Raw genomic sequence first — 18,318 nt, 5'->3', positions numbered from 1 at the left:
GTTAGTTTTTGGAATTTAGCGCTCCTACAAAACAGTAGGCTCTGACGCATTTCAAGAGCACATCTGTCGATTCGCAGTGTTTCGTTATTTTCAACGAGTTCCTATCACTCTTCCTCCGCGCATTCTTGTACAAACTGAGTTCATTACTGTAATTTCGCATCTTTCGTTTAATACAGTAGTTTAAAATGCTTGTGGAAGCATCTTTGTCGCACCTGAGAGTTTGTATGAAAAGAGGGCTGGCAGGTGTAGAGACATAAAATTTGAAAGAAGAGAGGGAGCCAACAGCACCCGGTGTTCCCAGGCGGTCACCCATCCAAGTACTAACCGGGCCCGATGTTGCTTAACTTCGGTGATCGGACGAGAACCGGTGTATTCAACATGGTATGGCCGTTGGCGTCCTTATACTGTAGCCGCACGGCACAAGAAGGATTCGCCTCTCCTCCCAATACACGCAATCGCCATTTTCGGTGGCACATTTGACGCAAATCACGTCCTTCCACCTCGAAGGCGACGCGCAGTGCGGCGCGCCGCCACGTGGGTCAGACGCACAACACAGCTGCTCGTTGCACCGCCCGTCATTCGTTTGGTTCGTGCGGCCTCCGACACTCGCGGGAGACGCACCTTGTTATTGTTGTCCGTCGCAGGGATTGCGCGCGGCCGGGCGGCGGGTGGACTGCGCGGGGTGTGGCAGTGTCCTGCTGGACCGAGAGAAGCGTTCTCACCTGCCTGACACGCGTCGCGCTTCTAGATATTTGCGTAATTCGCACGGTGCATAATCGGCTGTCACCTTCCGTCCCGACTTGTCCCGACTTTGCTCGACTGCCGCTCGCTGCCGCTCGGGTCGCGGTCCATATGACAGCACAAGCACGAGGAACATCTGCGAGATGGGCGCGGGCCGAACCGGCGTGTCCGAGGCGACGTGTGCGGCCGTTCGGAGCTACCAGAGCAGCTCTGTGCCGCGCCGTGCCGTGGAAAGGTGCGAAAACATGCACACAAGACACAGGCTTTTCGACAAAGTATCCATCTCTTGTAGCGACGAAAGGTAAATTTTTGTTTACAAATTTGCCGTTGTGCACTGCTACAAAACAATATGCCCTGACGTATTTCACAACATTTCTGTCACTTCATACTGTTTTGTTATTTCCAGAGACTCTTTGGAAGTCTTCCTTGGCGCACTCTTTTCAAACTGAGTTCCTTAATATCGTATCTTACGATAGTTTAAAATCAGTATGGAAGCATCTTTGTCACATGAGAAAGGTAGCATGAAAAAACGGCTGGCAGGGGTAGCGACAAGAAAGCAAGAAATGAAGACAGCCAGAGTTCCCAGGCGGTCGCCGATCCGAATATAAACGTTGTTGCTTATCTTCGGTGGTCGGACGGGAACAGGTTTTTTTTTTTTTTAATGTAGTTAGTTTTTGGAATTTAGCGCTCCTACAAAACAGTAGGCTCTGACGCATTTCAAGAGCACATCTGTCGATTCGCAGTGTTTCGTTATTTTCAACGAGTTCCTATCACTCTTCCTCCGCGCATTCTTGTACAAACTGAGTTCATTACTGTAATTTCGCATCTTTCGTTTAATACAGTAGTTTAAAATGCTTGTGGAAGCATCTTTGTCGCACCTGAGAGTTTGTATGAAAAGAGGGCTGGCAGGTGTAGAGACATAAAATTTGAAAGAAGAGAGGGAGCCAACAGCACCCGGTGTTCCCAGGCGGTCACCCATCCAAGTACTAACCGGGCCCGATGTTGCTTAACTTCGGTGATCGGACGAGAACCGGTGTATTCAACATGGTATGGCCGTTGGCGTCCTTATACTGTAGCCGCACGGCACAAGAAGGATTCGCCTCTCCTCCCAATACACGCAATCGCCATTTTCGGTGGCACATTTGACGCAAAGCACGTCCTTCCACCTCGAAGGCGACGCGCAGTGCGGCGCGCCGCCACGTGGGTCAGACGCACAACACAGCTGCTCGTTGCACCGCCCGTCATTCGTTTGGTTCGTGCGGCCTCCGACACTCGCGGGAGACGCACCTTGTTATTGTTGTCCGTCGCAGGGATTGCGCGCGGCCGGGCGGCGGGTGGACTGCGCGGGGTGTGGCAGTGTCCTGCTGGACCGAGAGAAGCGTTCTCACCTGCCTGACACGCGTCGCGCTTCTAGATATTTGCGTAATTCGCACGGTGCATAATCGGCTGTCACCTTCCGTCCCGACTTGTCCCGACTTTGCTCGACTGCCGCTCGCTGCCGCTCGGGTCGCGGTCCATATGACAGCACAAGCACGAGGAACATCTGCGAGATGGGCGCGGGCCGAACCGGCGTGTCCGAGGCGACGTGTGCGGCCGTTCGGAGCTACCAGAGCAGCTCTGTGCCGCGCCGTGCCGTGGAAAGGTGCGAAAACATGCACACAAGACACAGGCTTTTCGACAAAGTATCCATCTCTTGTAGCGACGAAAGGTAAATTTTTGTTTACAAATTTGCCGTTGTGCACTGCTACAAAACAATATGCCCTGACGTATTTCACAACATTTCTGTCACTTCATACTGTTTTGTTATTTCCAGAGACTCTTTGGAAGTCTTCCTTGGCGCACTCTTTTCAAACTGAGTTCCTTAATATCGTATCTTACGATAGTTTAAAATCAGTATGGAAGCATCTTTGTCACATGAGAAAGGTAGCATGAAAAAACGGCTGGCAGGGGTAGCGACAAGAAAGCAAGAAATGAAGACAGCCAGAGTTCCCAGGCGGTCGCCGATCCGAATATAAACGTTGTTGCTTATCTTCGGTGGTCGGACGGGAACAGGTTTTTTTTTTTTTTAATGTAGTTAGTTTTTGGAATTTAGCGCTCCTACAAAACAGTAGGCTCTGACGCATTTCAAGAGCACATCTGTCGATTCGCAGTGTTTCGTTATTTTCAACGAGTTCCTATCACTCTTCCTCCGCGCATTCTTGTACAAACTGAGTTCATTACTGTAATTTCGCATCTTTCGTTTAATACAGTAGTTTAAAATGCTTGTGGAAGCATCTTTGTCGCACCTGAGAGTTTGTATGAAAAGAGGGCTGGCAGGTGTAGAGACATAAAATTTGAAAGAAGAGAGGGAGCCAACAGCACCCGGTGTTCCCAGGCGGTCACCCATCCAAGTACTAACCAGGCCCGATGTTGCTTAACTTCGGTGATCGGACGAGAACCGGTGTATTCAACATGGTATGGCCGTTGGCGTCCTTATACTGTAGCCGCACGGCACAAGAAGGATTCGCCTCTCCTCCCAATACACGCAATCGCCATTTTCGGTGGCACATTTGACGCAAAGCACGTCCTTCCACCTCGAAGGCGACGCGCAGTGCGGCGCGCCGCCACGTGGGTCAGACGCACAACACAGCTGCTCGTTGCACCGCCCGTCATTCGTTTGGTTCGTGCGGCCTCCGACACTCGCGGGAGACGCACCTTGTTATTGTTGTCCGTCGCAGGGATTGCGCGCGGCCGGGCGGCGGGTGGACTGCGCGGGGTGTGGCAGTGTCCTGCTGGACCGAGAGAAGCGTTCTCACCTGCCTGACACGCGTCGCGCTTCTAGATATTTGCGTAATTCGCACGGTGCATAATCGGCTGTCACCTTCCGTCCCGACTTGTCCCGACTTTGCTCGACTGCCGCTCGCTGCCGCTCGGGTCGCGGTCCATATGACAGCACAAGCACGAGGAACATCTGCGAGATGGGCGCGGGCCGAACCGGCGTGTCCGAGGCGACGTGTGCGGCCGTTCGGAGCTACCAGAGCAGCTCTGTGCCGCGCCGTGCCGTGGAAAGGTGCGAAAACATGCACACAAGACACAGGCTTTTCGACAAAGTATCCATCTCTTGTAGCGACGAAAGGTAAATTTTTGTTTACAAATTTGCCGTTGTGCACTGCTACAAAACAATATGCCCTGACGTATTTCACAACATTTCTGTCACTTCATACTGTTTTGTTATTTCCAGAGACTCTTTGGAAGTCTTCCTTGGCGCACTCTTTTCAAACTGAGTTCCTTAATATCGTATCTTACGATAGTTTAAAATCAGTATGGAAGCATCTTTGTCACATGAGAAAGGTAGCATGAAAAAACGGCTGGCAGGGGTAGCGACAAGAAAGCAAGAAATGAAGACAGCCAGAGTTCCCAGGCGGTCGCCGATCCGAATATAAACGTTGTTGCTTATCTTCGGTGGTCGGACGGGAACAGGTTTTTTTTTTTTTTAATGTAGTTAGTTTTTGGAATTTAGCGCTCCTACAAAACAGTAGGCTCTGACGCATTTCAAGAGCACATCTGTCGATTCGCAGTGTTTCGTTATTTTCAACGAGTTCCTATCACTCTTCCTCCGCGCATTCTTGTACAAACTGAGTTCATTACTGTAATTTCGCATCTTTCGTTTAATACAGTAGTTTAAAATGCTTGTGGAAGCATCTTTGTCGCACCTGAGAGTTTGTATGAAAAGAGGGCTGGCAGGTGTAGAGACATAAAATTTGAAAGAAGAGAGGGAGCCAACAGCACCCGGTGTTCCCAGGCGGTCACCCATCCAAGTACTAACCAGGCCCGATGTTGCTTAACTTCGGTGATCGGACGAGAACCGGTGTATTCAACATGTTATGGCCGTTGGCGTCCTTATACTGTAGCCGCACGGCACAAGAAGGATTCGCCTCTCCTCCCAATACACGCAATCGCCATTTTCGGTGGCACATTTGACGCAAAGCACGTCCTTCCACCTCGAAGGCGACGCGCAGTGCGGCGCGCCGCCACGTGGGTCAGACGCACAACACAGCTGCTCGTTGCACCGCCCGTCATTCGTTTGGTTCGTGCGGCCTCCGACACTCGCGGGAGACGCACCTTGTTATTGTTGTCCGTCGCAGGGATTGCGCGCGGCCGGGCGGCGGGTGGACTGCGCGGGGTGTGGCAGTGTCCTGCTGGACCGAGAGAAGCGTTCTCACCTGCCTGACACGCGTCGCGCTTCTAGATATTTGCGTAATTCGCACGGTGCATAATCGGCTGTCACCTTCCGTCCCGACTTGTCCCGACTTTGCTCGACTGCCGCTCGCTGCCGCTCGGGTCGCGGTCCATATGACAGCACAAGCACGAGGAACATCTGCGAGATGGGCGCGGGCCGAACCGGCGTGTCCGAGGCGACGTGTGCGGCCGTTCGGAGCTACCAGAGCAGCTCTGTGCCGCGCCGTGCCGTGGAAAGGTGCGAAAACATGCACACAAGACACAGGCTTTTCGACAAAGTATCCATCTCTTGTAGCGACGAAAGGTAAATTTTTGTTTACAAATTTGCCGTTGTGCACTGCTACAAAACAATATGCCCTGACGTATTTCACAACATTTCTGTCACTTCATACTGTTTTGTTATTTCCAGAGACTCTTTGGAAGTCTTCCTTGGCGCACTCTTTTCAAACTGAGTTCCTTAATATCGTATCTTACGATAGTTTAAAATCAGTATGGAAGCATCTTTGTCACATGAGAAAGGTAGCATGAAAAAACGGCTGGCAGGGGTAGCGACAAGAAAGCAAGAAATGAAGACAGCCAGAGTTCCCAGGCGGTCGCCGATCCGAATATAAACGTTGTTGCTTATCTTCGGTGGTCGGACGGGAACAGGTTTTTTTTTTTTTTAATGTAGTTAGTTTTTGGAATTTAGCGCTCCTACAAAACAGTAGGCTCTGACGCATTTCAAGAGCACATCTGTCGATTCGCAGTGTTTCGTTATTTTCAACGAGTTCCTATCACTCTTCCTCCGCGCATTCTTGTACAAACTGAGTTCATTACTGTAATTTCGCATCTTTCGTTTAATACAGTAGTTTAAAATGCTTGTGGAAGCATCTTTGTCGCACCTGAGAGTTTGTATGAAAAGAGGGCTGGCAGGTGTAGAGACATAAAATTTGAAAGAAGAGAGGGAGCCAACAGCACCCGGTGTTCCCAGGCGGTCACCCATCCAAGTACTAACCGGGCCCGATGTTGCTTAACTTCGGTGATCGGACGAGAACCGGTGTATTCAACATGGTATGGCCGTTGGCGTCCTTATACTGTAGCCGCACGGCACAAGAAGGATTCGCCTCTCCTCCCAATACACGCAATCGCCATTTTCGGTGGCACATTTGACGCAAAGCACGTCCTTCCACCTCGAAGGCGACGCGCAGTGCGGCGCGCCGCCACGTGGGTCAGACGCACAACACAGCTGCTCGTTGCACCGCCCGTCATTCGTTTGGTTCGTGCGGCCTCCGACACTCGCGGGAGACGCACCTTGTTATTGTTGTCCGTCGCAGGGATTGCGCGCGGCCGGGCGGCGGGTGGACTGCGCGGGGTGTGGCAGTGTCCTGCTGGACCGAGAGAAGCGTTCTCACCTGCCTGACACGCGTCGCGCTTCTAGATATTTGCGTAATTCGCACGGTGCATAATCGGCTGTCACCTTCCGTCCCGACTTGTCCCGACTTTGCTCGACTGCCGCTCGCTGCCGCTCGGGTCGCGGTCCATATGACAGCACAAGCACGAGGAACATCTGCGAGATGGGCGCGGGCCGAACCGGCGTGTCCGAGGCGACGTGTGCGGCCGTTCGGAGCTACCAGAGCAGCTCTGTGCCGCGCCGTGCCGTGGAAAGGTGCGAAAACATGCACACAAGACACAGGCTTTTCGACAAAGTATCCATCTCTTGTAGCGACGAAAGGTAAATTTTTGTTTACAAATTTGCCGTTGTGCACTGCTACAAAACAATATGCCCTGACGTATTTCACAACATTTCTGTCACTTCATACTGTTTTGTTATTTCCAGAGACTCTTTGGAAGTCTTCCTTGGCGCACTCTTTTCAAACTGAGTTCCTTAATATCGTATCTTACGATAGTTTAAAATCAGTATGGAAGCATCTTTGTCACATGAGAAAGGTAGCATGAAAAAACGGCTGGCAGGGGTAGCGACAAGAAAGCAAGAAATGAAGACAGCCAGAGTTCCCAGGCGGTCGCCGATCCGAATATAAACGTTGTTGCTTATCTTCGGTGGTCGGACGGGAACAGGTTTTTTTTTTTTTTAATGTAGTTAGTTTTTGGAATTTAGCGCTCCTACAAAACAGTAGGCTCTGACGCATTTCAAGAGCACATCTGTCGATTCGCAGTGTTTCGTTATTTTCAACGAGTTCCTATCACTCTTCCTCCGCGCATTCTTGTACAAACTGAGTTCATTACTGTAATTTCGCATCTTTCGTTTAATACAGTAGTTTAAAATGCTTGTGGAAGCATCTTTGTCGCACCTGAGAGTTTGTATGAAAAGAGGGCTGGCAGGTGTAGAGACATAAAATTTGAAAGAAGAGAGGGAGCCAACAGCACCCGGTGTTCCCAGGCGGTCACCCATCCAAGTACTAACCGGGCCCGATGTTGCTTAACTTCGGTGATCGGACGAGAACCGGTGTATTCAACATGGTATGGCCGTTGGCGTCCTTATACTGTAGCCGCACGGCACAAGAAGGATTCGCCTCTCCTCCCAATACACGCAATCGCCATTTTCGGTGGCACATTTGACGCAAAGCACGTCCTTCCACCTCGAAGGCGACGCGCAGTGCGGCGCGCCGCCACGTGGGTCAGACGCACAACACAGCTGCTCGTTGCACCGCCCGTCATTCGTTTGGTTCGTGCGGCCTCCGACACTCGCGGGAGACGCACCTTGTTATTGTTGTCCGTCGCAGGGATTGCGCGCGGCCGGGCGGCGGGTGGACTGCGCGGGGTGTGGCAGTGTCCTGCTGGACCGAGAGAAGCGTTCTCACCTGCCTGACACGCGTCGCGCTTCTAGATATTTGCGTAATTCGCACGGTGCATAATCGGCTGTCACCTTCCGTCCCGACTTGTCCCGACTTTGCTCGACTGCCGCTCGCTGCCGCTCGGGTCGCGGTCCATATGACAGCACAAGCACGAGGAACATCTGCGAGATGGGCGCGGGCCGAACCGGCGTGTCCGAGGCGACGTGTGCGGCCGTTCGGAGCTACCAGAGCAGCTCTGTGCCGCGCCGTGCCGTGGAAAGGTGCGAAAACATGCACACAAGACACAGGCTTTTCGACAAAGTATCCATCTCTTGTAGCGACGAAAGGTAAATTTTTGTTTACAAATTTGCCGTTGTGCACTGCTACAAAACAATATGCCCTGACGTATTTCACAACATTTCTGTCACTTCATACTGTTTTGTTATTTCCAGAGACTCTTTGGAAGTCTTCCTTGGCGCACTCTTTTCAAACTGAGTTCCTTAATATCGTATCTTACGATAGTTTAAAATCAGTATGGAAGCATCTTTGTCACATGAGAAAGGTAGCATGAAAAAACGGCTGGCAGGGGTAGCGACAAGAAAGCAAGAAATGAAGACAGCCAGAGTTCCCAGGCGGTCGCCGATCCGAATATAAACGTTGTTGCTTATCTTCGGTGGTCGGACGGGAACAGGTTTTTTTTTTTTTTAATGTAGTTAGTTTTTGGAATTTAGCGCTCCTACAAAACAGTAGGCTCTGACGCATTTCAAGAGCACATCTGTCGATTCGCAGTGTTTCGTTATTTTCAACGAGTTCCTATCACTCTTCCTCCGCGCATTCTTGTACAAACTGAGTTCATTACTGTAATTTCGCATCTTTCGTTTAATACAGTAGTTTAAAATGCTTGTGGAAGCATCTTTGTCGCACCTGAGAGTTTGTATGAAAAGAGGGCTGGCAGGTGTAGAGACATAAAATTTGAAAGAAGAGAGGGAGCCAACAGCACCCGGTGTTCCCAGGCGGTCACCCATCCAAGTACTAACCGGGCCCGATGTTGCTTAACTTCGGTGATCGGACGAGAACCGGTGTATTCAACATGGTATGGCCGTTGGCGTCCTTATACTGTAGCCGCACGGCACAAGAAGGATTCGCCTCTCCTCCCAATACACGCAATCGCCATTTTCGGTGGCACATTTGACGCAAAGCACGTCCTTCCACCTCGAAGGCGACGCGCAGTGCGGCGCGCCGCCACGTGGGTCAGACGCACAACACAGCTGCTCGTTGCACCGCCCGTCATTCGTTTGGTTCGTGCGGCCTCCGACACTCGCGGGAGACGCACCTTGTTATTGTTGTCCGTCGCAGGGATTGCGCGCGGCCGGGCGGCGGGTGGACTGCGCGGGGTGTGGCAGTGTCCTGCTGGACCGAGAGAAGCGTTCTCACCTGCCTGACACGCGTCGCGCTTCTAGATATTTGCGTAATTCGCACGGTGCATAATCGGCTGTCACCTTCCGTCCCGACTTGTCCCGACTTTGCTCGACTGCCGCTCGCTGCCGCTCGGGTCGCGGTCCATATGACAGCACAAGCACGAGGAACATCTGCGAGATGGGCGCGGGCCGAACCGGCGTGTCCGAGGCGACGTGTGCGGCCGTTCGGAGCTACCAGAGCAGCTCTGTGCCGCGCCGTGCCGTGGAAAGGTGCGAAAACATGCACACAAGACACAGGCTTTTCGACAAAGTATCCATCTCTTGTAGCGACGAAAGGTAAATTTTTGTTTACAAATTTGCCGTTGTGCACTGCTACAAAACAATATGCCCTGACGTATTTCACAACATTTCTGTCACTTCATACTGTTTTGTTATTTCCAGAGACTCTTTGGAAGTCTTCCTTGGCGCACTCTTTTCAAACTGAGTTCCTTAATATCGTATCTTACGATAGTTTAAAATCAGTATGGAAGCATCTTTGTCACATGAGAAAGGTAGCATGAAAAAACGGCTGGCAGGGGTAGCGACAAGAAAGCAAGAAATGAAGACAGCCAGAGTTCCCAGGCGGTCGCCGATCCGAATATAAACGTTGTTGCTTATCTTCGGTGGTCGGACGGGAACAGGTTTTTTTTTTTTTTAATGTAGTTAGTTTTTGGAATTTAGCGCTCCTACAAAACAGTAGGCTCTGACGCATTTCAAGAGCACATCTGTCGATTCGCAGTGTTTCGTTATTTTCAACGAGTTCCTATCACTCTTCCTCCGCGCATTCTTGTACAAACTGAGTTCATTACTGTAATTTCGCATCTTTCGTTTAATACAGTAGTTTAAAATGCTTGTGGAAGCATCTTTGTCGCACCTGAGAGTTTGTATGAAAAGAGGGCTGGCAGGTGTAGAGACATAAAATTTGAAAGAAGAGAGGGAGCCAACAGCACCCGGTGTTCCCAGGCGGTCACCCATCCAAGTACTAACCAGGCCCGATGTTGCTTAACTTCGGTGATCGGACGAGAACCGGTGTATTCAACATGGTATGGCCGTTGGCGTCCTTATACTGTAGCCGCACGGCACAAGAAGGATTCGCCTCTCCTCCCAATACACGCAATCGCCATTTTCGGTGGCACATTTGACGCAAAGCACGTCCTTCCACCTCGAAGGCGACGCGCAGTGCGGCGCGCCGCCACGTGGGTCAGACGCACAACACAGCTGCTCGTTGCACCGCCCGTCATTCGTTTGGTTCGTGCGGCCTCCGACACTCGCGGGAGACGCACCTTGTTATTGTTGTCCGTCGCAGGGATTGCGCGCGGCCGGGCGGCGGGTGGACTGCGCGGGGTGTGGCAGTGTCCTGCTGGACCGAGAGAAGCGTTCTCACCTGCCTGACACGCGTCGCGCTTCTAGATATTTGCGTAATTCGCACGGTGCATAATCGGCTGTCACCTTCCGTCCCGACTTGTCCCGACTTTGCTCGACTGCCGCTCGCTGCCGCTCGGGTCGCGGTCCATATGACAGCACAAGCACGAGGAACATCTGCGAGATGGGCGCGGGCCGAACCGGCGTGTCCGAGGCGACGTGTGCGGCCGTTCGGAGCTACCAGAGCAGCTCTGTGCCGCGCCGTGCCGTGGAAAGGTGCGAAAACATGCACACAAGACACAGGCTTTTCGACAAAGTATCCATCTCTTGTAGCGACGAAAGGTAAATTTTTGTTTACAAATTTGCCGTTGTGCACTGCTACAAAACAATATGCCCTGACGTATTTCACAACATTTCTGTCACTTCATACTGTTTTGTTATTTCCAGAGACTCTTTGGAAGTCTTCCTTGGCGCACTCTTTTCAAACTGAGTTCCTTAATATCGTATCTTACGATAGTTTAAAATCAGTATGGAAGCATCTTTGTCACATGAGAAAGGTAGCATGAAAAAACGGCTGGCAGGGGTAGCGACAAGAAAGCAAGAAATGAAGACAGCCAGAGTTCCCAGGCGGTCGCCGATCCGAATATAAACGTTGTTGCTTATCTTCGGTGGTCGGACGGGAACAGGTTTTTTTTTTTTTTAATGTAGTTAGTTTTTGGAATTTAGCGCTCCTACAAAACAGTAGGCTCTGACGCATTTCAAGAGCACATCTGTCGATTCGCAGTGTTTCGTTATTTTCAACGAGTTCCTATCACTCTTCCTCCGCGCATTCTTGTACAAACTGAGTTCATTACTGTAATTTCGCATCTTTCGTTTAATACAGTAGTTTAAAATGCTTGTGGAAGCATCTTTGTCGCACCTGAGAGTTTGTATGAAAAGAGGGCTGGCAGGTGTAGAGACATAAAATTTGAAAGAAGAGAGGGAGCCAACAGCACCCGGTGTTCCCAGGCGGTCACCCATCCAAGTACTAACCAGGCCCGATGTTGCTTAACTTCGGTGATCGGACGAGAACCGGTGTATTCAACATGGTATGGCCGTTGGCGTCCTTATACTGTAGCCGCACGGCACAAGAAGGATTCGCCTCTCCTCCCAATACACGCAATCGCCATTTTCGGTGGCACATTTGACGCAAAGCACGTCCTTCCACCTCGAAGGCGACGCGCAGTGCGGCGCGCCGCCACGTGGGTCAGACGCACAACACAGCTGCTCGTTGCACCGCCCGTCATTCGTTTGGTTCGTGCGGCCTCCGACACTCGCGGGAGACGCACCTTGTTATTGTTGTCCGTCGCAGGGATTGCGCGCGGCCGGGCGGCGGGTGGACTGCGCGGGGTGTGGCAGTGTCCTGCTGGACCGAGAGAAGCGTTCTCACCTGCCTGACACGCGTCGCGCTTCTAGATATTTGCGTAATTCGCACGGTGCATAATCGGCTGTCACCTTCCGTCCCGACTTGTCCCGACTTTGCTCGACTGCCGCTCGCTGCCGCTCGGGTCGCGGTCCATATGACAGCACAAGCACGAGGAACATCTGCGAGATGGGCGCGGGCCGAACCGGCGTGTCCGAGGCGACGTGTGCGGCCGTTCGGAGCTACCAGAGCAGCTCTGTGCCGCGCCGTGCCGTGGAAAGGTGCGAAAACATGCACACAAGACACAGGCTTTTCGACAAAGTATCCATCTCTTGTAGCGACGAAAGGTAAATTTTTGTTTACAAATTTGCCGTTGTGCACTGCTACAAAACAATATGCCCTGACGTATTTCACAACATTTCTGTCACTTCATACTGTTTTGTTATTTCCAGAGACTCTTTGGAAGTCTTCCTTGGCGCACTCTTTTCAAACTGAGTTCCTTAATATCGTATCTTACGATAGTTTAAAATCAGTATGGAAGCATCTTTGTCACATGAGAAAGGTAGCATGAAAAAACGGCTGGCAGGGGTAGCGACAAGAAAGCAAGAAATGAAGACAGCCAGAGTTCCCAGGCGGTCGCCGATCCGAATATAAACGTTGTTGCTTATCTTCGGTGGTCGGACGGGAACAGGTTTTTTTTTTTTTTAATGTAGTTAGTTTTTGGAATTTAGCGCTCCTACAAAACAGTAGGCTCTGACGCATTTCAAGAGCACATCTGTCGATTCGCAGTGTTTCGTTATTTTCAACGAGTTCCTATCACTCTTCCTCCGCGCATTCTTGTACAAACTGAGTTCATTACTGTAATTTCGCATCTTTCGTTTAATACAGTAGTTTAAAATGCTTGTGGAAGCATCTTTGTCGCACCTGAGAGTTTGTATGAAAAGAGGGCTGGCAGGTGTAGAGACATAAAATTTGAAAGAAGAGAGGGAGCCAACAGCACCCGGTGTTCCCAGGCGGTCACCCATCCAAGTACTAACCGGGCCCGATGTTGCTTAACTTCGGTGATCGGACGAGAACCGGTGTATTCAACATGGTATGGCCGTTGGCGTCCTTATACTGTAGCCGCACGGCACAAGAAGGATTCGCCTCTCCTCCCAATACACGCAATCGCCATTTTCGGTGGCACATTTGACGCAAAGCACGTCCTTCCACCTCGAAGGCGACGCGCAGTGCGGCGCGCCGCCACGTGGGTCAGACGCACAACACAGCTGCTCGTTGCACCGCCCGTCATTCGTTTGGTTCGTGCGGCCTCCGACACTCGCGGGAGACGCACCTTGTTATTGTTGTCCGTCGCAGGGATTGCGCGCGGCCGGGCGGCGGGTGGACTGCGCGGGGTGTGGCAGTGTCCTGCTGGACCGAGAGAAGCGTTCTCACCTGCCTGACACGCGTCGCGCTTCTAGATATTTGCGTAATTCGCACGGTGCATAATCGGCTGTCACCTTCCGTCCCGACTTGTCCCGACTTTGCTCGACTGCCGCTCGCTGCCGCTCGGGTCGCGGTCCATATGACAGCACAAGCACGAGGAACATCTGCGAGATGGGCGCGGGCCGAACCGGCGTGTCCGAGGCGACGTGTGCGGCCGTTCGGAGCTACCAGAGCAGCTCTGTGCCGCGCCGTGCCGTGGAAAGGTGCGAAAACATGCACACAAGACACAGGCTTTTCGACAAAGTATCCATCTCTTGTAGCGACGAAAGGTAAATTTTTGTTTACAAATTTGCCGTTGTGCACTGCTACAAAACAATATGCCCTGACGTATTTCACAACATTTCTGTCACTTCATACTGTTTTGTTATTTCCAGAGACTCTTTGGAAGTCTTCCTTGGCGCACTCTTTTCAAACTGAGTTCCTTAATATCGTATCTTACGATAGTTTAAAATCAGTATGGAAGCATCTTTGTCACATGAGAAAGGTAGCATGAAAAAACGGCTGGCAGGGGTAGCGACAAGAAAGCAAGAAATGAAGACAGCCAGAGTTCCCAGGCGGTCGCCGATCCGAATATAAACGTTGTTGCTTATCTTCGGTGGTCGGACGGGAACAGGTTTTTTTTTTTTTTAATGTAGTTAGTTTTTGGAATTTAGCGCTCCTACAAAACAGTAGGCTCTGACGCATTTCAAGAGCACATCTGTCGATTCGCAGTGTTTCGTTATTTTCAACGAGTTCCTATCACTCTTCCTCCGCGCATTCTTGTACAAACTGAGTTCATTACTGTAATTTCGCATCTTTCGTTTAATACAGTAGTTTAAAATGCTTGTGGAAGCATCTTTGTCGCACCTGAGAGTTTGTATGAAAAGAGGGCTGGCAGGTGTAGAGACATAAAATTTGAAAGAAGAGAGGGAGCCAACAGCACCCGGTGTTCCCAGGCGGTCACCCATCCAAGTACTAACCGGGCCCGATGTTGCTTAACTTCGGTGATCGGACGAGAACCGGTGTATTCAACATGGTATGGCCGTTGGCGTCCTTATACTGTAGCCGCACGGCACAAGAAGGATTCGCCTCTCCTCCCAATACACGCAATCGCCATTTTCGGTGGCACATTTGACGCAAAGCACGTCCTTCCACCTCGAAGGCGACGCGCAGTGCGGCGCGCCGCCACGTGGGTCAGACGCACAACACAGCTGCTCGTTGCACCGCCCGTCATTCGTTTGGTTCGTGCGGCCTCCGACACTCGCGGGAGACGCACCTTGTTATTGTTGTCCGTCGCAGGGATTGCGCGCGGCCGGGCGGCGGGTGGACTGCGCGGGGTGTGGCAGTGTCCTGCTGGACCGAGAGAAGCGTTCTCACCTGCCTGACACGCGTCGCGCTTCTAGATATTTGCGTAATTCGCACGGTGCATAATCGGCTGTCACCTTCCGTCCCGACTTGTCCCGACTTTGCTCGACTGCCGCTCGCTGCCGCTCGGGTCGCGGTCCATATGACAGCACAAGCACGAGGAACATCTGCGAGATGGGCGCGGGCCGAACCGGCGTGTCCGAGGCGACGTGTGCGGCCGTTCGGAGCTACCAGAGCAGCTCTGTGCCGCGCCGTGCCGTGGAAAGGTGCGAAAACATGCACACAAGACACAGGCTTTTCGACAAAGTATCCATCTCTTGTAGCGACGAAAGGTAAATTTTTGTTTACAAATTTGCCGTTGTGCACTGCTACAAAACAATATGCCCTGACGTATTTCACAACATTTCTGTCACTTCATACTGTTTTGTTATTTCCAGAGACTCTTTGGAAGTCTTCCTTGGCGCACTCTTTTCAAACTGAGTTCCTTAATATCGTATCTTACGATAGTTTAAAATCAGTATGGAAGCATCTTTGTCACATGAGAAAGGTAGCATGAAAAAACGGCTGGCAGGGGTAGCGACAAGAAAGCAAGAAATGAAGACAGCCAGAGTTCCCAGGCGGTCGCCGATCCGAATATAAACGTTGTTGCTTATCTTCGGTGGTCGGACGGGAACAGGTTTTTTTTTTTTTTAATGTAGTTAGTTTTTGGAATTTAGCGCTCCTACAAAACAGTAGGCTCTGACGCATTTCAAGAGCACATCTGTCGATTCGCAGTGTTTCGTTATTTTCAACGAGTTCCTATCACTCTTCCTCCGCGCATTCTTGTACAAACTGAGTTCATTACTGTAATTTCGCATCTTTCGTTTAATACAGTAGTTTAAAATGCTTGTGGAAGCATCTTTGTCGCACCTGAGAGTTTGTATGAAAAGAGGGCTGGCAGGTGTAGAGACATAAAATTTGAAAGAAGAGAGGGAGCCAACAGCACCCGGTGTTCCCAGGCGGTCACCCATCCAAGTACTAACCGGGCCCGATGTTGCTTAACTTCGGTGATCGGACGAGAACCGGTGTATTCAACATGGTATGGCCGTTGGCGTCCTTATACTGTAGCCGCACGGCACAAGAAGGATTCGCCTCTCCTCCCAATACACGCAATCGCCATTTTCGGTGGCACATTTGACGCAAAGCACGTCCTTCCACCTCGAAGGCGACGCGCAGTGCGGCGCGCCGCCACGTGGGTCAGACGCACAACACAGCTGCTCGTTGCACCGCCCGTCATTCGTTTGGTTCGTGCGGCCTCCGACACTCGCGGGAGACGCACCTTGTTATTGTTGTCCGTCGCAGGGATTGCGCGCGGCCGGGCGGCGGGTGGACTGCGCGGGGTGTGGCAGTGTCCTGCTGGACCGAGAGAAGCGTTCTCACCTGCCTGACACGCGTCGCGCTTCTAGATATTTGCGTAATTCGCACGGTGCATAATCGGCTGTCACCTTCCGTCCCGACTTGTCCCGACTTTGCTCGACTGCCGCTCGCTGCCGCTCGGGTCGCGGTCCATATGACAGCACAAGCACGAGGAACATCTGCGAGATGGGCGCGGGCCGAACCGGCGTGTCCGAGGCGACGTGTGCGGCCGTTCGGAGCTACCAGAGCAGCTCTGTGCCGCGCCGTGCCGTGGAAAGGTGCGAAAACATGCACACAAGACACAGGCTTTTCGACAAAGTATCCATCTCTTGTAGCGACGAAAGGTAAATTTTTGTTTACAAATTTGCCGTTGTGCACTGCTACAAAACAATATGCCCTGACGTATTTCACAACATTTCTGTCACTTCATACTGTTTTGTTATTTCCAGAGACTCTTTGGAAGTCTTCCTTGGCGCACTCTTTTCAAACTGAGTTCCTTAATATCGTATCTTACGATAGTTTAAAATCAGTATGGAAGCATCTTTGTCACATGAGAAAGGTAGCATGAAAAAACGGCTGGCAGGGGTAGCGACAAGAAAGCAAGAAATGAAGACAGCCAGAGTTCCCAGGCGGTCGCCGATCCGAATATAAACGTTGTTGCTTATCTTCGGTGGTCGGACGGGAACAGGTTTTTTTTTTTTTAATGTAGTTAGTTTTTGGAATTTAGCGCTCCTACAAAACAGTAGGCTCTGACGCATTTCAAGAGCACATCTGTCGATTCGCAGTGTTTCGTTATTTTCAACGAGTTCCTATCACTCTTCCTCCGCGCATTCTTGTACAAACTGAGTTCATTACTGTAATTTCGCATCTTTCGTTTAATACAGTAGTTTAAAATGCTTGTGGAAGCATCTTTGTCGCACCTGAGAGTTTGTATGAAAAGAGGGCTGGCAGGTGTAGAGACATAAAATTTGAAAGAAGAGAGGGAGCCAACAGCACCCGGTGTTCCCAGGCGGTCACCCATCCAAGTACTAACCGGGCCCGATGTTGCTTAACTTCGGTGATCGGACGAGAACCGGTGTATTCAACATGGTATGGCCGTTGGCGTCCTTATACTGTAGCCGCACGGCACAAGAAGGATTCGCCTCTCCTCCCAATACACGCAATCGCCATTTTCGGTGGCACATTTGACGCAAAGCACGTCCTTCCACCTCGAAGGCGACGCGCAGTGCGGCGCGCCGCCACGTGGGTCAGACGCACAACACAGCTGCTCGTTGCACCGCCCGTCATTCGTTTGGTTCGTGCGGCCTCCGACACTCGCGGGAGACGCACCTTGTTATTGTTGTCCGTCGCAGGGATTGCGCGCGGCCGGGCGGCGGGTGGACTGCGCGGGGTGTGGCAGTGTCCTGCTGGACCGAGAGAAGCGTTCTCACCTGCCTGACACGCGTCGCGCTTCTAGATATTTGCGTAATTCGCACGGTGCATAATCGGCTGTCACCTTCCGTCCCGACTTGTCCCGACTTTGCTCGACTGCCGCTCGCTGCCGCTCGGGTCGCGGTCCATATGACAGCACAAGCACGAGGAACATCTGCGAGATGGGCGCGGGCCGAACCGGCGTGTCCGAGGCGACGTGTGCGGCCGTTCGGAGCTACCAGAGCAGCTCTGTGCCGCGCCGTGCCGTGGAAAGGTGCGAAAACATGCACACAAGACACAGGCTTTTCGACAAAGTATCCATCTCTTGTAGCGACGAAAGGTAAATTTTTGTTTACAAATTTGCCGTTGTGCACTGCTACAAAACAATATGCCCTGACGTATTTCACAACATTTCTGTCACTTCATACTGTTTTGTTATTTCCAGAGACTCTTTGGAAGTCTTCCTTGGCGCACTCTTTTCAAACTGAGTTCCTTAATATCGTATCTTACGATAGTTTAAAATCAGTATGGAAGCATCTTTGTCACATGAGAAAGGTAGCATGAAAAAACGGCTGGCAGGGGTAGCGACAAGAAAGCAAGAAATGAAGACAGCCAGAGTTCCCAGGCGGTCGCCGATCCGAATATAAACGTTGTTGCTTATCTTCGGTGGTCGGACGGGAACAGGTTTTTTTTTTTTTTAATGTAGTTAGTTTTTGGAATTTAGCGCTCCTAC

General features: G+C 51.4%; 13 non-coding genes across 13 annotated transcripts; all 13 read right to left on the bottom strand.

Moving 5' to 3' along the window:
* Positions 1-276: 276 nt before the first annotated feature.
* Positions 277-395, bottom strand: LOC126332446 (5S ribosomal RNA). Its single transcript, XR_007563699.1, has one exon. It is a non-coding gene; the product is annotated as a 5S ribosomal RNA (ribosomal RNA).
* Positions 396-1,683: 1,288 nt separating this feature from the next.
* On the bottom strand, positions 1,684-1,802 carry LOC126332444 (5S ribosomal RNA). Its single transcript, XR_007563697.1, has one exon. It is a non-coding gene; the product is annotated as a 5S ribosomal RNA (ribosomal RNA).
* A 1,288-nt stretch (positions 1,803-3,090) lies between these two features.
* On the bottom strand, positions 3,091-3,209 carry LOC126332445 (5S ribosomal RNA). The gene has a single exon (XR_007563698.1). It is a non-coding gene; the product is annotated as a 5S ribosomal RNA (ribosomal RNA).
* Positions 3,210-4,497: 1,288 nt separating this feature from the next.
* LOC126332465 (5S ribosomal RNA) lies at positions 4,498-4,616 on the bottom strand. The gene has a single exon (XR_007563718.1). It is a non-coding gene; the product is annotated as a 5S ribosomal RNA (ribosomal RNA).
* A 1,288-nt stretch (positions 4,617-5,904) lies between these two features.
* Positions 5,905-6,023, bottom strand: LOC126332443 (5S ribosomal RNA). Its single transcript, XR_007563696.1, has one exon. It is a non-coding gene; the product is annotated as a 5S ribosomal RNA (ribosomal RNA).
* Positions 6,024-7,311: 1,288 nt separating this feature from the next.
* On the bottom strand, positions 7,312-7,430 carry LOC126332442 (5S ribosomal RNA). The gene has a single exon (XR_007563695.1). It is a non-coding gene; the product is annotated as a 5S ribosomal RNA (ribosomal RNA).
* A 1,288-nt stretch (positions 7,431-8,718) lies between these two features.
* On the bottom strand, positions 8,719-8,837 carry LOC126332441 (5S ribosomal RNA). The gene has a single exon (XR_007563694.1). It is a non-coding gene; the product is annotated as a 5S ribosomal RNA (ribosomal RNA).
* Positions 8,838-10,125: 1,288 nt separating this feature from the next.
* Positions 10,126-10,244, bottom strand: LOC126332434 (5S ribosomal RNA). Its single transcript, XR_007563687.1, has one exon. It is a non-coding gene; the product is annotated as a 5S ribosomal RNA (ribosomal RNA).
* A 1,288-nt stretch (positions 10,245-11,532) lies between these two features.
* On the bottom strand, positions 11,533-11,651 carry LOC126332422 (5S ribosomal RNA). The gene has a single exon (XR_007563676.1). It is a non-coding gene; the product is annotated as a 5S ribosomal RNA (ribosomal RNA).
* A 1,288-nt stretch (positions 11,652-12,939) lies between these two features.
* LOC126332440 (5S ribosomal RNA) lies at positions 12,940-13,058 on the bottom strand. The gene has a single exon (XR_007563693.1). It is a non-coding gene; the product is annotated as a 5S ribosomal RNA (ribosomal RNA).
* A 1,288-nt stretch (positions 13,059-14,346) lies between these two features.
* LOC126332439 (5S ribosomal RNA) lies at positions 14,347-14,465 on the bottom strand. Its single transcript, XR_007563692.1, has one exon. It is a non-coding gene; the product is annotated as a 5S ribosomal RNA (ribosomal RNA).
* A 1,288-nt stretch (positions 14,466-15,753) lies between these two features.
* LOC126332438 (5S ribosomal RNA) lies at positions 15,754-15,872 on the bottom strand. The gene has a single exon (XR_007563691.1). It is a non-coding gene; the product is annotated as a 5S ribosomal RNA (ribosomal RNA).
* Positions 15,873-17,159: 1,287 nt separating this feature from the next.
* Positions 17,160-17,278, bottom strand: LOC126332437 (5S ribosomal RNA). Its single transcript, XR_007563690.1, has one exon. It is a non-coding gene; the product is annotated as a 5S ribosomal RNA (ribosomal RNA).
* Positions 17,279-18,318: the final 1,040 nt, after the last annotated feature.

Source organism: Schistocerca gregaria, unplaced genomic scaffold, assembly GCF_023897955.1.
Source record: "Schistocerca gregaria isolate iqSchGreg1 unplaced genomic scaffold, iqSchGreg1.2 ptg001455c, whole genome shotgun sequence".
Taxonomy (NCBI): Eukaryota; Metazoa; Arthropoda; class Insecta; order Orthoptera; family Acrididae; genus Schistocerca; species Schistocerca gregaria.
The sequence above is the reverse complement of the archived record's forward strand: the minus strand, read 5'-3'. Positions and strand labels throughout refer to the sequence as shown.